General features: G+C 45.6%; 1 long non-coding RNA gene across 1 annotated transcript in view; it reads right to left on the bottom strand.

The window, feature by feature from the left end:
* LOC142021216 (uncharacterized) overlaps nucleotides 1–16,215 on the bottom strand; it is a 41,628-nt gene that overhangs the window by 7,266 nt on the left and 18,147 nt on the right. Inside the window, exon 2 of the long non-coding RNA XR_012647622.1 lies at nucleotides 8,269–8,360. This is a non-coding gene — a long non-coding RNA (uncharacterized LOC142021216). The remainder of the gene's footprint in view (nucleotides 1–8,268; nucleotides 8,361–16,215) is intronic.

The following is a 16,215-nucleotide window of genomic DNA, read 5'->3' as shown; positions in this document are numbered from 1 at the left end:
ACTAGACAACAAGAAAGGCTGGTAAATGCTGTGATAGGCAAAGCAGCCTGCCTGCTATCCGGAACAGTCTGGGGAAGAGTCTCAGAGGTAGCAGTGTTAGTCTGTATCTTCACAAAACAAAAAAGCAGTCCTGTAGCACCTTAAAGGCTAATGATATTATTTATTAGGTGATGAGCTTTTGTGAGAAAGATGTTCCTCTCCAGATCTAAATAATATTGTAGGCTTCAAAGTGCTACAGGACTGCTTTTTTGTTTTGTGAGTTTGGAGAAGGCAAGTTTTGTGAGGCATGGTAAGATGGCAAGTATGGTATCACCTGAAGATTTGCCAGTGCTTTTGGATAATGCTATAGCACTGTGTTTTGTCAACAATAAGCTTGTCCAGGTGTCTTTGCCCCTAAACTAAATTTTGTGGTTTTATTGGGCAGTTTGAGTGGAGCCTGCTGTACAGGCTATCTGACCACACCCAGTGAAGCACACAGAAAAAACACATGAATGCAGCCAAACATCTGCCAACATCCCACACTGAGTTATCCACTTTTTAAGTTGAACAGTCCCAATCTTTTAATCTCTCCTGATATAGAAGCTGTTCTATACCCTCAGTCTGTTTTGTTGCCCATCTCTGTACCTTTTCCTTTACTAATATGTCTTTTTTGAGATGGGACAACCACATTGGCACACAGTGTTAAATATGTAGGTGTACTACATTTATATTGAGGAAATATATTTTCTGTCTTGTTCTCTACCTGATTCTTTGTCTCTTTCTTCATGATTCCGAACATTCTGTTCACTTTTTCAATTTCTGCTGCACATTGAGCAGATGAGCTACCCAAAGTTGTTCCAAGAACTTCTTTTTGAGTATTAATAGATAAATTATACCTCCATCATTTTGTTTGTATTGTAGAGATTATGTTTTACAACGTGCATTGCTTTGTATTTATCAAATGCTAAATTTCATCTGATAATTCATTGCCCAGTCACCCAGACTTGTGAGATTCCCCTTGTAATTCTTAGCAGTCTGCTTTGGACTATCTTGAGTAATTTTATAACATCTGCAAACTTTTCCACCTCCCTTTGTCCAGATCATTTATGAAGATGTTGAACACCACAGATCCCATTACAGACTGTGAGGAAATCTGATGCCATTAAAGACCCTGGGGGAAATCACTATTTACAGCTCCCCATTCCAAAAACAGACTATTGATTCCTACCCTTTGTTTCCTGTCTTTTAACCAGTGACTGAGCCAGGGACTTGTGGAGACAAAGAGCCCCACACCACCAAAAGAAGGAGCAACCCCTGAAACACAGTATCTTGAGGTCTTAAACCCACCCCTCTCACCTAGCCTCTAGAGGGCCTGAGGACTGAGGGGCCCCAGGGTCTTCCAGCCTAAAAGACTGGAACCATTGACCAGTTGCCTCAATCTGAGAAACTTTGGATCCACCAGAGATTAAAAATGGAACAGCTCTGGTGCCGGAACTCAAGTGATCCATTGAGGATGAAACTACCCAAATAACAAGCAGTGGAGAGGGAGTCATAAGAGCCAGGACCTGGACAGTAGCTGTACACATTGCCATCCCAAGCAGAGCAGCAATGGCACACTTGACTCACCAAGGACCTTGGGAAATGCCACATCTGATGAGCTCTCCTGGGACTGTTCAGATTAGCATGTGGGCAATGGCATCCACCTGAAAAGAACTGAGTTATTCATGGACAGGTGATTTGCCCAGGAGTCTGGAAGCCATCTTGTTGCTGTACTTTTCCACACACACGCACACACACAAAAAAGGAAGTCCCTCCCCATGGGAGAAGTTATAAAGGCTCTGGGATCTCCCCCATTTTGCCTCATTCCTACTGCAACGTTTTTACTGCTCAATAGAAAGAGACTATCTAGGAACCTGGAGCAGCAGAGAAGCTGGTGCAGTGGAATATTTGGAGGAAACACAAGGACGAGCATGAAATGGAAAAGTCTCATATTCATATTGCAAAAGTAGGGCAATCAGCTAAGCAACAGTTCTGCAGAAAAGGACCTGGGCATTACAGTAGATGAGATAATGGATATGAGTTAGTAATGTGCCCTTGTTGCCAAGAAGGCTAATGACATGTTGGGCTGCACTTGTAAGAGCGTTACCAGCACAGGAAGGGAAGTGATTATTCCTGTTTGGCACTGGTGAGGCACATCTGGAGTATTATGTCCAGTTTTGGGGCCTCCATTATAGAAAGGATGTGGACAAATTCAAGAGAATCTAGTGGAGGGCAACAAACATGATTAGGGGCGCTGGAGCACATGACTTGGCAGGAGAGGCTGAGGGAGTGTGGATTATTTAGTCTCCAGAAGAGAAGGAAAAGGGGGGAATTTGATGGTCTCTTTCAACTACCAAGCTACTCTCGTTGGTGGCAGATGACAGAATGAGCAATAGTCTTAAGTTGCTGTTGGGGAGAAGGTCCAAGTTGTATATTAGCAAAAAGTATTTCATCAGGTGGGTGGTGAATCACTGGAATGGGTTACCTAGGGAGGTGGTAGAATTTCCATCTTGAGAGAGTTTTAAGACCTGGCTTGACAAAGTCCTGCCTGGTATAATGTAGGTGGGGTTGGTCCTGCCTTGAGTAGGGGGTTGGACTAGCTGACCTCCTGAAGGCTCTTTCAACCCTAATCTTCTATGATTCTAGGAATCACAACCAGCATGTCCAGGAAGCAGGGGTGCAAAGCATTTTCACTTCTAACTGTACATCACAATGGTGGCTCTTCTGCCATTTGAGAATTAGAATGAAACCAATCTGCACCCTCAAGCGTGTATTGTGTTTTCTGTTCTCACAGGCCTGGAGTATGAAACACAGAGTGCTTTCTTCAGTGTTTTAAATAAGGTTGGATGATGCTGGATGCAGATGCTTGGTAACAGGGAGCAAAATCAGTATAGATGTGGCAGGGGTGGGGTTTAAAAACAAATGTCTATTATTGACATAGGTTGTACTTTCATGTTGAACCCAATCTTCCCAGTTCCATAGCTCTAACAATAGAGACATCATCTCCAATTTGGAAACCACGGTCTTTAGTTCTAGGTACCAGGTCATCATTCTGTTTCATTTTCTCTTGATGCAGTTGAGGGTATATATGGTTCAACATCTAGCTTCCAGCCCAGATAGATCACAGAAGTGATTCAGCCCTCTCACTAACTCAAAGTCCACCCCTTCCAAAGTTAATGAAATTCCAAAAGGGAACCACCCCATTCTCCACCCCGTATTCTTATCAGACAAAGCCATTTTAACCTTACTCTTGGGCTCAGCTTCCAACCTGTCCCCCTGGTTCACAAGAGGGGATTCAGTCCCTTACGTAGAGCCATCCCATGCTCACCATCTCCCACAGGCTCCCAGCCTTAGTATTCTAAAAGATTGGGGGTGTCTCCTACGTACTCAGGTACTCTGACATCTGTTCCAAGGATCTTTTCCTATGCACTAGGCCTCTTTGTTACCTGATCATCTGGAGCTAAATCCTCAAAGGGACTTAAACCTGTGCCTAGGTGCCCTGCCACATGCTGGAATCCGTATCTCTGAGTATGATGCCCAGGCTCCCTGTAAAATGCATCGGAGAATTAGGCACCTAAAAAAGAGATTGCAAGAAGCCAGCATGCTGAGCATACAGCCACCTAAGATAACCTGGAGATAAATGCCAACTAATCTTGGGTGTTAGGACACAGATTGTCAAAGGGATTTTGACCTCTGACTCCTATTGGTCAGGCCCTAGGCATCTTCTTTGGCTTAGGGTTCTCAGTTGTGTCCCTCTCCTGGAAATGGGCAGCTAAGCCAAATCATACCTTTCTCTAGAACACAGAGTGCCTGATACCGTTCTGCTGTGAGACATGCTCTGAGCTCACCTCCTACATGGGTCCTTGGGCATAAAAGGCAGGGGATGAGAAGTTTGAGAATCCCAGCAGAGCTGCAGGCTGTGCTTGAGCAATGGGCAACTTGATACCTGGGCACCGAGACTTTGACAGCTCTGTGCAGGATTTCTGGCAGCTGCTGAGCAGGTGTTTTGAGTAAGTCAGTGGCACCTGAAGGTTGGATTTAGGCACCCAAAAAAGCAGTTTGGCCTCCACTGCTCTCTGTGGATCTATCCCTTGATCTTTAATGGAGTGTGGTCTCCCAGCTTTGTTACCTCCCTTACAGAATAGCAATTCCCAGCAGGTCCTAGGCACATGCTCCCCCTTCTCACATCTTCATTCATTCCCTACACCTATGGAGAGTTAACCTGGCAAAGGTGAAGCTGAACCTATCCTCCACTCTTAAAAGTGCCTTTTGAAACTCTGGCAACTCTGTAATGCCTTTCCTTCGCTGTTAGCTATGCTGAAGGCTTTTTTCAAGGGACAGTGAAAAGTCTCTCCCCTTCTATTACCCATAGCCTACCACACCTAAGCTCTTATATGTTTGATTCCACAGGTTTTAAAGATTGTTTCACTTAAGTTACTCATGAAGTGATGTACATTTTCCATAGCACTTCCAAGGAATTTCTGTAACATAAAGAGGCTTTCTTGAGTTTCCTTCCACTGGTAAGTGATGACAAATCCATGATTCAGAATGACTGAACCCATGATGAATAACTGATTGCCAGGGCAAGCTCATAATACTGTTCAATGTATCCAGCTCCATCTAGATCTAGTTATATCCATGGACCACATGGCCAATCTGAAAATTGCCACATTGGTCACCCTGTAGAGGGACATGAACTACACGTGCATTACAATGTCTGTTCTGCTCTTCAATACCTGGCTCTATGTTACAGAAGAAAAATTTATGCAAAAATGTATTTAGTCTGAACAATGCCTGCATGATTTTCACAAGCCAAATACGCTGTATATTTAATTTTGCACATTGGAATTATGATTCAGACTCCTCTTAATACAACACTATCCTGTGCAGACAGTTCATTTTCAGGTCTCAGATATGGAATTTTATAAAGATAGGGACATTCTCCCATTTGTACAATTTGACAAAGTTCATTTAAGAGATCATCTTGCTGAGAAGCAATCTACTGTTCCTCCACAGTTAATGCAAGCAAATCTGACATGCATGAAGGGACAGTAAAATTATCTTTCAAACAATAGTCTTCTGCTGGTGAGTGAGAGAGAGTATCTGAGCATGGAAGACATGACTACACATTGTCAACACTGCTTTTCTCTTGAAATGCATTCAAAAGTAAAATCATATGGTTGAATTCACTACTGAAGACACTGGATTTGAAGGAGTAACATGATAGATTTGCTAGGATCATTATAATCACTATATAAAAATATAAATACAGTGAATACATATAATGTATATAACTTTCCAAACATATGTTAAATTGTTCTATGGCTCATGTCCATGTTTTTGTCAAGTTTCTAAATGTCCATGGTTCTTAGTGAATGTGTGGCATATGTCCCAAATAGAGCTCTTTGGGAATTATTTTTTTGAACTGATATTTCAAAGAAAACTTCAGTTTCCATAAAATCAAAATTTGCCATAGCAAATTTGTGATTTTGCCAGTTTTTTCGCATTTTCTGTCAGGAAAACCAAACTGACATATTTTGGTTTAGAGAACAACAAGAAGTCCTGTGGCACCTTATAGACTAACAGATATTTTGGAGCATAAGCTTTCATAGGCAAAGACCCGCTTCATCAGATACGGTCTTTGCCCACGAAAGCTTATGCTCCAAAATATCTGTTAGTCTATAAGGTGCCACAGGACTTCTTGTTGTTCTCGAAGATACAGACTAACACGGCGATCTCTCTGATATTTTGTTTTAGATTGGTTTGACCAAAATTGAAGTATTTCAATTTGCTTAACTGACCCAATAACATTTTTAAGTTAGTTCAACATTAAATCTCATTTCCCTTTTATAGGAAAGTACTGCATGTGGAGACACATCTGCTATTCAGTAGCATGAGGCAGTAAAGCTCTGTCTTGAGTCTAGAGGGATCCCCAATGAATTCTAATTGTGTGAGCATCAAAGTGGACTTTTGAAAGTGTATTTGCCACTCTAATCTCTGAAATAGCTTGATGGTGAGTTGTGTGATTGTTTCTCTCTCTTTAGGCAGTCACCATGTATGGGGAAATACTGTCCCTTGTTTGCACAGATGAGCTGTGATCAGTGCTAGGTATTTTGAGGAACACCCTGGGTGTGGTAGACACACAGACCAAATGCAAGTGCTCTGTACTTGAAATGTTCATGTCCCATTGTGAATCAGAAGAATTGTGTGTGGGCTGGATATACTGAGATGTGAAAATCTGTGACTTGTAGGCCCAGGGCTGAGAACTAGTCTGCTTATTCCAGTGCTGGGGTTCAGCATTATGCTGAAAGAGCATACAAGTGGGGCTCTGCAGAAATCAGTTTTGTTCGGGTTCTGTTCAATAACTTCAACAACAATTTAGATAATGGCATGGAAAATACGCTTACAAAGTTTGTGGATGATACTGAGCTGGGAGGGCTTGCAAGTGCTTTGGAGGATAGGGTCATAATTCAAAATGATCTGGACAAACTGGAGAAATGATCTGAGGTGAATAGAACATATAGCATTGCCTGAGAACCCAGACATTGCTGGAAAAGAGAATGAGACCAACTATCTGAACATCAGCCCTTCTCTACCCAATCGGCTCAGAAGACCCGATTCTAGCTGCTGCTAAATGACATGATTCTACTGGGATGCTGAATGTCCATGGTTATTGCACTGATAACTAGAGAAATTGTATTTATAGCCCCCAAATCATTCAGTGGTTGCAGCTGTGCTTTAATTCTTTGCTCACCCACTAGAATGCTGCCAGGGAGAAGGGAAATGTGGGAATAAAAAAGAATAGTATGAGAAACTGCAGGTAATTATGTCTCTTAGGCTACGTCTACACGTGCACGCTACATCGAAATAGCTTATTTCAATGTAGCGACATCGAAATAGTCTATTTCGATGAATAACGTCTACACGTCCTCCAGGGCTGGCAACTTCAACGTTCAACTTCGACGTTGGGCAGCACCACATCAAAATAGGCGCTGCGAGGGAACGTCTACATGCCAAAGTAGCACACATCGAAAAAAGGGTGCCAGGAACAGCTGCAGACAGGGTCACAGGGCGGACTAGTGCTTCTGGGGCAAAGCTAGCCGCTCCCTTAAAGGGCCCCTCCCAGACACAGTTGCACTAAACAACACAAGATCCACAGAGCTGACAACTGGCTGCAGACCCTGTGCATGCAGCATGGATCCCCAGCTGCCGCAGCAGCAGCCAGAAGCCCTGGGCTAAGGGCTGCTGCACACGGTGACCAAAGAGCTCTGCAGGGGCTAGAGAGAGAGCGCGTCTCTCAACCCCTCAGCTGATGGCCGCCATGGCGGACCCCGCTATTTCGATGTTGCGGGACGCGGATTGTCTACACGTGCCCTACTTCAACGTTCAACTTTGAAGTAGGGCGCTATTCCCATCCCCTCATGGGGTTAGCGACTTCGACGTCTCACCGCCTAATGTCGCTTTCAACTTCGAAATAGCGCCCAACACGTGTAGCCGTGACAGGCGCTATTTCGAAGTTGGCGCCGCTACTTTGAAGTAGCGTGCACGTGTAGATGCGGCCTTAAGCTGTTAACTTATGGGCCATTTGATAAATGAGGGGATTTGGGATTGTATTGTCACTGACAAGTTGTCATAAAATCATAGTGGAAACTCAAGAGAGTTTATCTTCATTGTGCTATAGAGAGGGGAATTTTCAGTGGATTTTCACATCCTCGTCACATTAATTTGATTTCTAAATCCTAATGTGCAGATAGGAAATAAGCAGTGGGCTCAGCCCAAAGACAAGGGGGCTCTTCTTAGGACTCAGACAGGGAGGGAGCAGGAATCTTGCTTGCTTCTACCAAAGGCCAGATCTTAATAAGCCAGATAACTTCCCTCTATACTCTACTGATTCCTCTAAACGAAAAAAGACATTGTAAATGGGGAATCCTCCAACAGGGGAAGCATTTTAATGTGGAACTGCAGGGCTCTATGCTTCACAAATGCTTTTCAACACTGAGTCAGAAGAAGACAAAACTATTGCTTTTATAACGTGAAGGTGACACAAACATTGGTGGAGTATTAGATAAACCTAAGGGCATGATAGTAGTACAGAACAGCACTGATCGCTTGGTAAGTGAGGCTTATTCAAACAACATGCATTTTAATACAATCAGTGCAATATCCCCTACGAAGGAGCAAACACTTGTAGCATTGGGCATTGTGACAAACAGGTCCAGGCAATGGAGAGGGACAATAGATGATACTAACCTGAGCAGAGCAGATGATATTAAACTGCTAAAGATAGTTAAGTCCAAAGCAGACTGTGAAGAACTTCAAAAGAATCTCACAAAACTAGGTACCTGTCAACAAAATGGCAGATTAATTTTAATGTTGATAAATGCAAAGTAATGTACTTTGGAAAACATAATCCCAAATATATGTACAAAATGATGGGGGCTAAATTCGTTATTACCATTCGAGAGAGAGACCTTCGTGTCATTTGATAGCTCCCAGAAAACATGCACTCAATGTGCAGAAGCAGTCATAAAAGAAAATAGAATGTTAGGAATCATTAAAAAAAGATAGAGCATAAGACAGAGAATATCATTTTGCCTCTGTATAGATCCATGGTATGCCCACATCTTGAACACTCTGTGCAGATATGGTTGCCTCATCTCAAAAAATATATCTTGACATTGGAAAAAGTTCAGAAAAGGGCAACAAAAATGACTAGGTGGTTTGAATGGTTGCCATATGAGGAGAGGTTAAAAAGACTGGTATTTTTCAGTTTAGGAAAGAGGACACTAAGGTGGGGGAGATATGGTAGAGGTCTATAAAATCATGACTGGTCTGGACAAAGTGAATAAAGAACTTGTTCCTATAACACAAAAACTGGGGATTATGAAATGAAATTAACACATAGCAGGTTTAAAACAAACAAAAGAAAATATATCTTCATGCAATGTGCAGTCATCCTGCAAAATCCTGGCCAGAGGATGTTGTGAAGACCAGGACTTTAACAGTGTTCAGAAAAGAGCTAGATAAATTCATGGAGGATAGGTGCGTCAATGGATGTTAGACATGCTGGGTGGATATGGTGTCCCTGGCCTCTGTACATCAGAGGCTGGGAATGCCCAATAGGAGAGAGATCACTTGGTGATTACTTGTTCTGTTCATTCCCTCTGGGACACCTGGCATTGGCCACTCTCAGAAGACAGGATACTGTGCTAGATGGACCTTTAGTATGACGCAGTATGGCCATTCTTACGGTGTTCTTTGGTTCTTACATTAAAACCTAAAGAATAATTCAATCAACTGATTGCGCACAATATTGTTGTACTATGAAAGTGTACTGAGTAAGATAGCATATTAAAACTGGTGACATACTGCACATATATAATCACATAATGTGTGTACAGGTGGTATATAAAGACTTCTGCATGTGTGCTGGAAATATGTTTCCAAAATAAGTTTTGGGGGCAGATTTGATAAATATCCCTGCATTAAAAAAAGGACTGTGGATTTGTCTGTCCAGGTCAAGCATAGTAAACCACAGACAATAAATGTACATTTACATGTGTGGTAAACAAAGCAAGCAAGCAACTGAGGCAACAACATGGTGAATACCTTAAAGGGACACTGGAGTTTGAACCCCCAGGAGGTCTTCCTGGCTTTTGAAGCCAAGACAACGAATGCTTGCAACTACAAAGGAACAAAAAGACCTTCTAACCATCCATTGCATAGGGCATAAAAGGAACAGCAAACCTCTGCATCTCAAGCTACGTCTACGCTATGAAATAAATTTGAATTTAAGGCAGTTAGCTCAATATTGCAATGCACTGTCTTCATTGTAAATACCATTAGCTCAATTTAGGGAGCACTAATATTGATATCATAACCTCATTGAAAGAGGTTGCATGTAGCCTGAAGTTTGAATTTAAAAGCCCAAGTGAAGGCCAGTGTAGAAGCGCCATGTCTTAAAATCAAATCTATTAGCCTCCATTAGTGTCCTGTATGTATCCCACAATGCTACATGGTTACCCACAATGTATGGCTGCTTCCATATCTGCTGCTCTCCAGATGCCTGGGAAGTAGGCCACAGAAAGCCTGAGAATTTGAATTTATTGCCAGCAAGCCTGGGAAACATTAGGGGCAGCCAGAAGCAGAAATTTCTTTTACCCATTGCATTGCGCCGCATCAGTAGACGTCGCATCAGTAGGCTTCTGTTGCAACTATGACCACTTGGGGTAGTAGTCTGCATACTTCTCAGGGTCACAAGAGAGCTCCAGCATTGAGCCCTCAGTTCAGGGTGGCGCAGCAGTCACACACACAGTTCAGGAGGCCCAGCCCTCAGTTCAGGGTGGAGCAGCAGTCACAATGCTTTCCCCTAACCGGGGGTGGCTTTAGAGAGGCGAGGGGTGACCCCGCCAGGGAGGGGGTAGGGGGTTGCAGGCCCTTCCACTCCACTGCGACCCAGCCCAGGGCCCTACTGATCGCTCACATCTGACCTTGGCAGTGAGGATCCAGGCTGCAACACTCCGCTGTTAGCTCAGGGGAAGCATTCCCTCGGGCCGCTTCCTACCTCAAACTCCACAGGCGCGGTGTCCCAGTTGGCCTGGTCTGCCGGTCCCGGCTGATAGGTCTCGTCTGGGTAGTCTGCCTTCGGTGGCTCCGGCCAGTTGGACATCTCTAAGTGGTTGGGGTAGTCCGTTGGTGGCAGGACTGTGGGATCTAGGTGGTCGGAGGCCTCTGTGCTGCAGCGTCTGGCAGAACCCTGGGATCTTGTGCTTCTGGGGCCCCGCATTGATGCCAGAAAGACGGCAAATTCGGAGATAGCTGAAAAGTTCAGAGAGACCCTCCAGGAAAATCTGCGCAGTGGCCCTGGGGGTTCCGATGTGACATCCAAGTGGCAACATCTGAGGGATACAGTTTACAACACGGCCTTGTCGGTGTTTGGAAGAAGAGCTAGAAACATGAACGACTGATTCGAAGCTAACTCCGATGAGATGATTCCAGTCATTGAAAAGAAGCGCGCTGCACTCCTGGAGTACAAACGCTCACCGAGCCAGAGTGCCCAGCAAGCACTTAGAGAGGCCAGAAGAACAGTACAGCAGACAGCCAGGCACTGTGCCAACAACCACTGGCTCCAGCTATGCAGCAGCATCCAGACCTGTGCCGACTTTGGTAATCTCAGAGGAATGTACGAGGGTATGAGGAAGGCATTAGGACCCACCCAGAACAAGATGGCACCTCTGAAATCCAAATCTGGTGAAGTCATCGCTGACAAAGCCAAACAGAGTGCTGGGTTGAGCACTACTCCGAGCTGTACTCGCGAGAACGTTGTAGTTGATGCAGCTCCTACCAGTAATAGACGAACTGGATCAGGAACCGACTGTGGATGAACTGAAGAGAGCCATCGACAGCATTGCAGCAGGAAAGGCCCCTGGTCAGGATGGTATACCACCAGAGGTAATCAAATGTGCTGCGGACACACTCCTGGAACCCCTACATGAGCTACTGTGCCTGTGCTGGTAAGAGGGTGAGGTTCCACAGGATATGCGCGATGCTAACATTGTAACGTTGTATAAGAACAAAGGAGACAGAAGCGACTGCAACAACTACCGTGGAATCTCCCTCCTAAGCATCACTGGTAAACTGTTCGCTCGCGTCATCCTTGGCAGACTCCAGAAGATTGCTGAGAGGGTGTACCCCGAATTGCAGTGCGGATTCCGCGCAGAGAGGTCTACCGTTGACATGGTCTTCTCTCTAAGGCAGCTGCAGGAGAAGTGCAGGGAGCAGAGGAAGCCATTCTACATAGCCTTCATCGACCTGACCAAGGCTTTTGACTTGGTCAGCAGGGATGGTCTGTTCAAACTGCTCCACAAGATAGGCTGTCCTCCACGGTTACTCAAGATGATCCAGTCATTCCACGAAGACATGAGAGGAACCATCCAATATGACGGCGCATTATCGGATGTTTTCAGAATCAGCAGCGGCGTCAAACAACGATGCATGCTTGCTCCAACATTGTTCGGGATCTTCTTCGCACTCCTCCTGAAGCATGCCTTTGGATCTTCAACAGAGGGCATCTTGCTGCACACAAGATCTGATGAGAAACTGTTTAACCTTGCAAGGCTGAAAGCTAAGTCTAAGGTGAGAGCAGTCCTCATCAGAGACATGCTGTTCGCAGACGATGCTGCTGTAGTGTCTCACACAGAAGACCAGCTTCAAAAACTACTGGATCAGTTCTCCAAAGCGTGCAAGGACTTTGAGCTTACCATCAGCCTAAAGAAGACAAACGTACTCAGTCAGGATGTTGCTGAATCCCCATCAATCAGCATTGACAACTATACGTTAGAGGTCCTCCACGAGTTCGTTTACCTCGGGTCCACCATCACTGACACCCTGTCATTGGACACTGAGCTCAATAGGAGGATTGGAAAAGCAGCCACAACTCTGTCCACACTCAGCAAGAGACTGTGGAATAACAACAAGCTGTACACTCACACCAAAATGCAAGTCTACAGAGCCTGCATCCTCAGCACCCTCCTTTATGGCAGCGAGACTTGGACCCTGTATGCCCGCCAGGAAAAGAGGCTGAACGTCTTCCACTTGCGCTGCCTCAGGCGCATCCTTGGAATATCATAGAAGGACAGAGTGACCAACACCACCGTCCTCAAGCAAGCTGGAATCCCAACCATGCACACCCTCCTCAGGCAGCATCAACTCCGCTGGCTTGGCCACGTCCACAGGATGAATGATGGAAGGATTCCAAAAGACATCCTGTATGGTGAGCTAGCCTCTGGCAACAGACCTCCCGGATGCCCCCAGTTGCGCTACAAAGATGTCTGCAAGAGAGACCTCAGAGAGGTAGACATCGAGCTGGACAACTGGGAAGAACTAGCAGACGACCGCAGCACATGGAGGCAGGGGTTACACAAGGGCCTTCAGAAGGGTGAGATGAAGATCAGACAGCTAGCAGAGGAGAAGCGAGTGCACAGAAAGCACAATAAGGACTTGCCAGACACCCACTACATCTGCAAGAGATGCAGCAAGGACTGTCACTCTCGTGTGGGTCTTCATACTCACAACAGACGCTGTAAATGAAGTCCTCAATTGAAACTTTAAAGGGTGCAATCCATAGTCTATGCAGACTGAAGGATGCCTACTACTACTGGGGCCCCAGGAAGCTAGCCCCAGGCAGTCTCTCTGGTCCTGGCTGGGCCTCAGGGGAGGGGGCCCTCCACTGGCGTGAGGTCCCCAGTAGGTCCAGGAAGTCCAGGTAGTAGCCCAGTGGCATCCTTATCTGTGGCTGCCCAGGCTGGTCTGGGCAGCTGGGGGGTAACTCTTGCCGACAGGCTGGGCAGCGGCGGGTTCCCCGCCCAGGCACCCAGGAGCCTGGTCAGTAGCCTCCTTCCTGCATGGCGGCCCAGCCTTTAATGGGCCTCGAGCCCCGCCCCTGGCCCTTCCAGCTCTAGGCGCCACCCTCTGAGGGGGCGGGGCACTGGTGTTCTGGCTCAGGGCCCACCCACCAGGGCCTCTGAGCAGCCTCCTCCGCCTCTGAGTCTGGGGGAGGCCACAGCATCTCGCTATAACAGTGCAATTGCCCCACAACGGGGCAAAATGTTTCCAAAACTCTTATGCTGTATGGAGCATTGCTGAGTTCCTGAGCTTATATCCTGAGAGTCTATAATGAGAAGCCATGGAAGCCAGGAGACTAATGAAGCTCATCACCTTTTATGTAGCTACAGAAAAATGAACCTTTTATTAACTGTGAGATTAGGGCACACCGTATTTAGAAGCAATGAATTAAATTGCTACCACATATTCAGATGCCATAATTATACAACATACCAGATGATAATATACTTGCATTCTCTTTTTCAAGCCTTATAGATTCATGTAATAGTGCAGCAGGGAAAGGATTGTATTGGTAAGTGTGTTGCTTTAGAAGATCAAAGATCTGTCCAATGATCTACTCCAAACATTCTTTTTTTCCATGTGACATTCAAAATTCAGAGAGTTGCAATGTAAGCAGGGCCCATGTGCTTCTTTTATTCCTCCCTTTCTGCCAACAAGAGAACAATCAACAGATGTTTCCAGTTTCAGAGGAGAACCCATCTGCTGAAGGGGAGTTTTACATACAAATATTCTCAGTTCATTTGATGGATATCCCTAGAAGTGCTAGCTCACTTTTCTATGGAAGCTTTTGCTCCCTTCAGATGTACAATGAGCATTTCCAGTTCATGCCAGAAAAAAGCAGAAATCCCAGTATCCCATCTATTAACATGACATAGAAACCCTGCTTCTTGGTTTTCCTCTGAGTTATATGTCTGCACTGTAATAAAAACCCCACACCACCTAGTTTCAGAGCCCAAGCGAGCTGACAGCCTCTCGGGGCTTGGGCTGCAGGGCTAAAAATTTCACTGTAGGAGCCTGGACTCTGGGACACCCCATTTCACCCAGCCCTATATGGATCTCAAAGCTGCAGCTCCAGCTCTAGCCCAAAAAGCTGTACTACAGTTTTGTAGTCCCACAGCACAAGTCTTGCAAGCCCCAGTCTGCTGACCCCTACATCAGTCAACTGCCATAGGCCTTTATTGAATTGTAGCCATACCCATAGAGGTCAGACTGGGTCTTCAGCGTGTAGATTGACTGGTCCTTTCCTTTCTCTGACTTACTCTTTCAGTGGGGATCCCACAGGGCTCTTTCACCTTTAGTCCACACTGCACACTTATCCACTCACACAACTTCAACTACAGGCTTTACACTAATGACTATCAACCCTCTCTCTCCCCTGGACCTGTCTCCAGCCAGCCTTGCAGACATTCTATTCTTTCAGGCTCTTATGCCCCCTCCATCACTATGGTGTCCAGCCACCACCCAGAAAAGCATTGAGCGATATAACTGGAAATGTAATCTGTCACGTTTGGGGTCATGACAATGCATAGTGCCCTGCACAGATAGACAACAGGATCTGCAGATCCACAGGGCTCTAATCCCAAGAGCCATTGTGGCCAACAGAGAGAAGTGTGGTCCCATCGCGCCACGGAGCCACCACAGGTGTTTAGCAGCTCTTCCCTGCAGTGCAACTGCACCACCCCAGTCCCACAAGCAGCAGGGCTGTAAGGGCCCAGACGTGCAATACCACAGCTGGGTGTGTTGCAGCTGTGCTATTGGGAGGAGCTGCCAGTGCAGGGTGTTGGCCCTGGGAGCAGAGGGGCCATGCTCCTCTCCACTGGCCACAATGGTTCATAAAAGTAGTGGCCTGCTGATCTATGGATCCCAGTATCTATCCACAGATATCCCCATCCACGGGTAGACATCTGTATCCATCCAGGCTTCTAAAAATACAGGCAACTTCTGCCTGAGAGATTCTGTCTGGGTGGCTGCCAGTGCCAGCAGAGAACCTGTCAGGGGAGAGGTCAGGGAGACAAGGACAGAGCATCTCTGTGTCCCTGCCCCCAAAAGGCAAGATTCCCCATATGCATTGCCTCTGCCTGGCATCACATTGTCTCACTGGCTCACAACCAAGAGGGCAACCCTCAGGGCACACACTCAAAAGCAGTGTAACCCTCCCAAACTGCTCGTGTGTTCTATGGCTAGATTTCAACAATACAGTATCCAATGTGAACTCCCAGATTATTTCAATCACCTTATAATGGAGGGAAAGGCAGTCCTCTTAGACCCTCCCATCTATCCTGCCACCCAGGCAAGCTGGCCTATGTGCTAAACAATCACTTATACTGAAAATCACAAAATATTCATGTGGAACCAGATCCCAAGAGACCAGCCACATGCCCAGTTCCATTTGCATCCTAAATCTCACCCAAAAGACAACTTTAGCAGCCAATTCTATCTTAAACTAACTAAAGGCTAAGAAAAAGGAGTAAGAGTTATTGAGAGGTTACACAAGGTAAAATTATACGCAGACTATAACTCCAAAACGTAGCAGAAATGTAGTGATCTCACTGCTTTCCCAAAGTTTTTTAGAGCTACCCAGCATATATCTGGGATCTCCACCTTCTTGTTAAGTTACTCAGCCCTGGTAGAATTCAAGTAGTCCAGAGATGAAGAATTTTTCCTTGTACCCATACGTATAGCTTCTTCTCACAAAACGCCCCACCAGCTGACAGGGTCTGTACCCATATTGCCTCTTTCTTTGCAGATGGACAGAAAGTGATGCATTTGGGCTGCATCTACACTACAGTGATC

This window comes from Carettochelys insculpta, chromosome 15, assembly GCF_033958435.1.
Source record: "Carettochelys insculpta isolate YL-2023 chromosome 15, ASM3395843v1, whole genome shotgun sequence".
Taxonomy (NCBI): Eukaryota; Metazoa; Chordata; order Testudines; family Carettochelyidae; genus Carettochelys; species Carettochelys insculpta.
The sequence above is the reverse complement of the archived record's forward strand: the minus strand, read 5'-3'. Positions and strand labels throughout refer to the sequence as shown.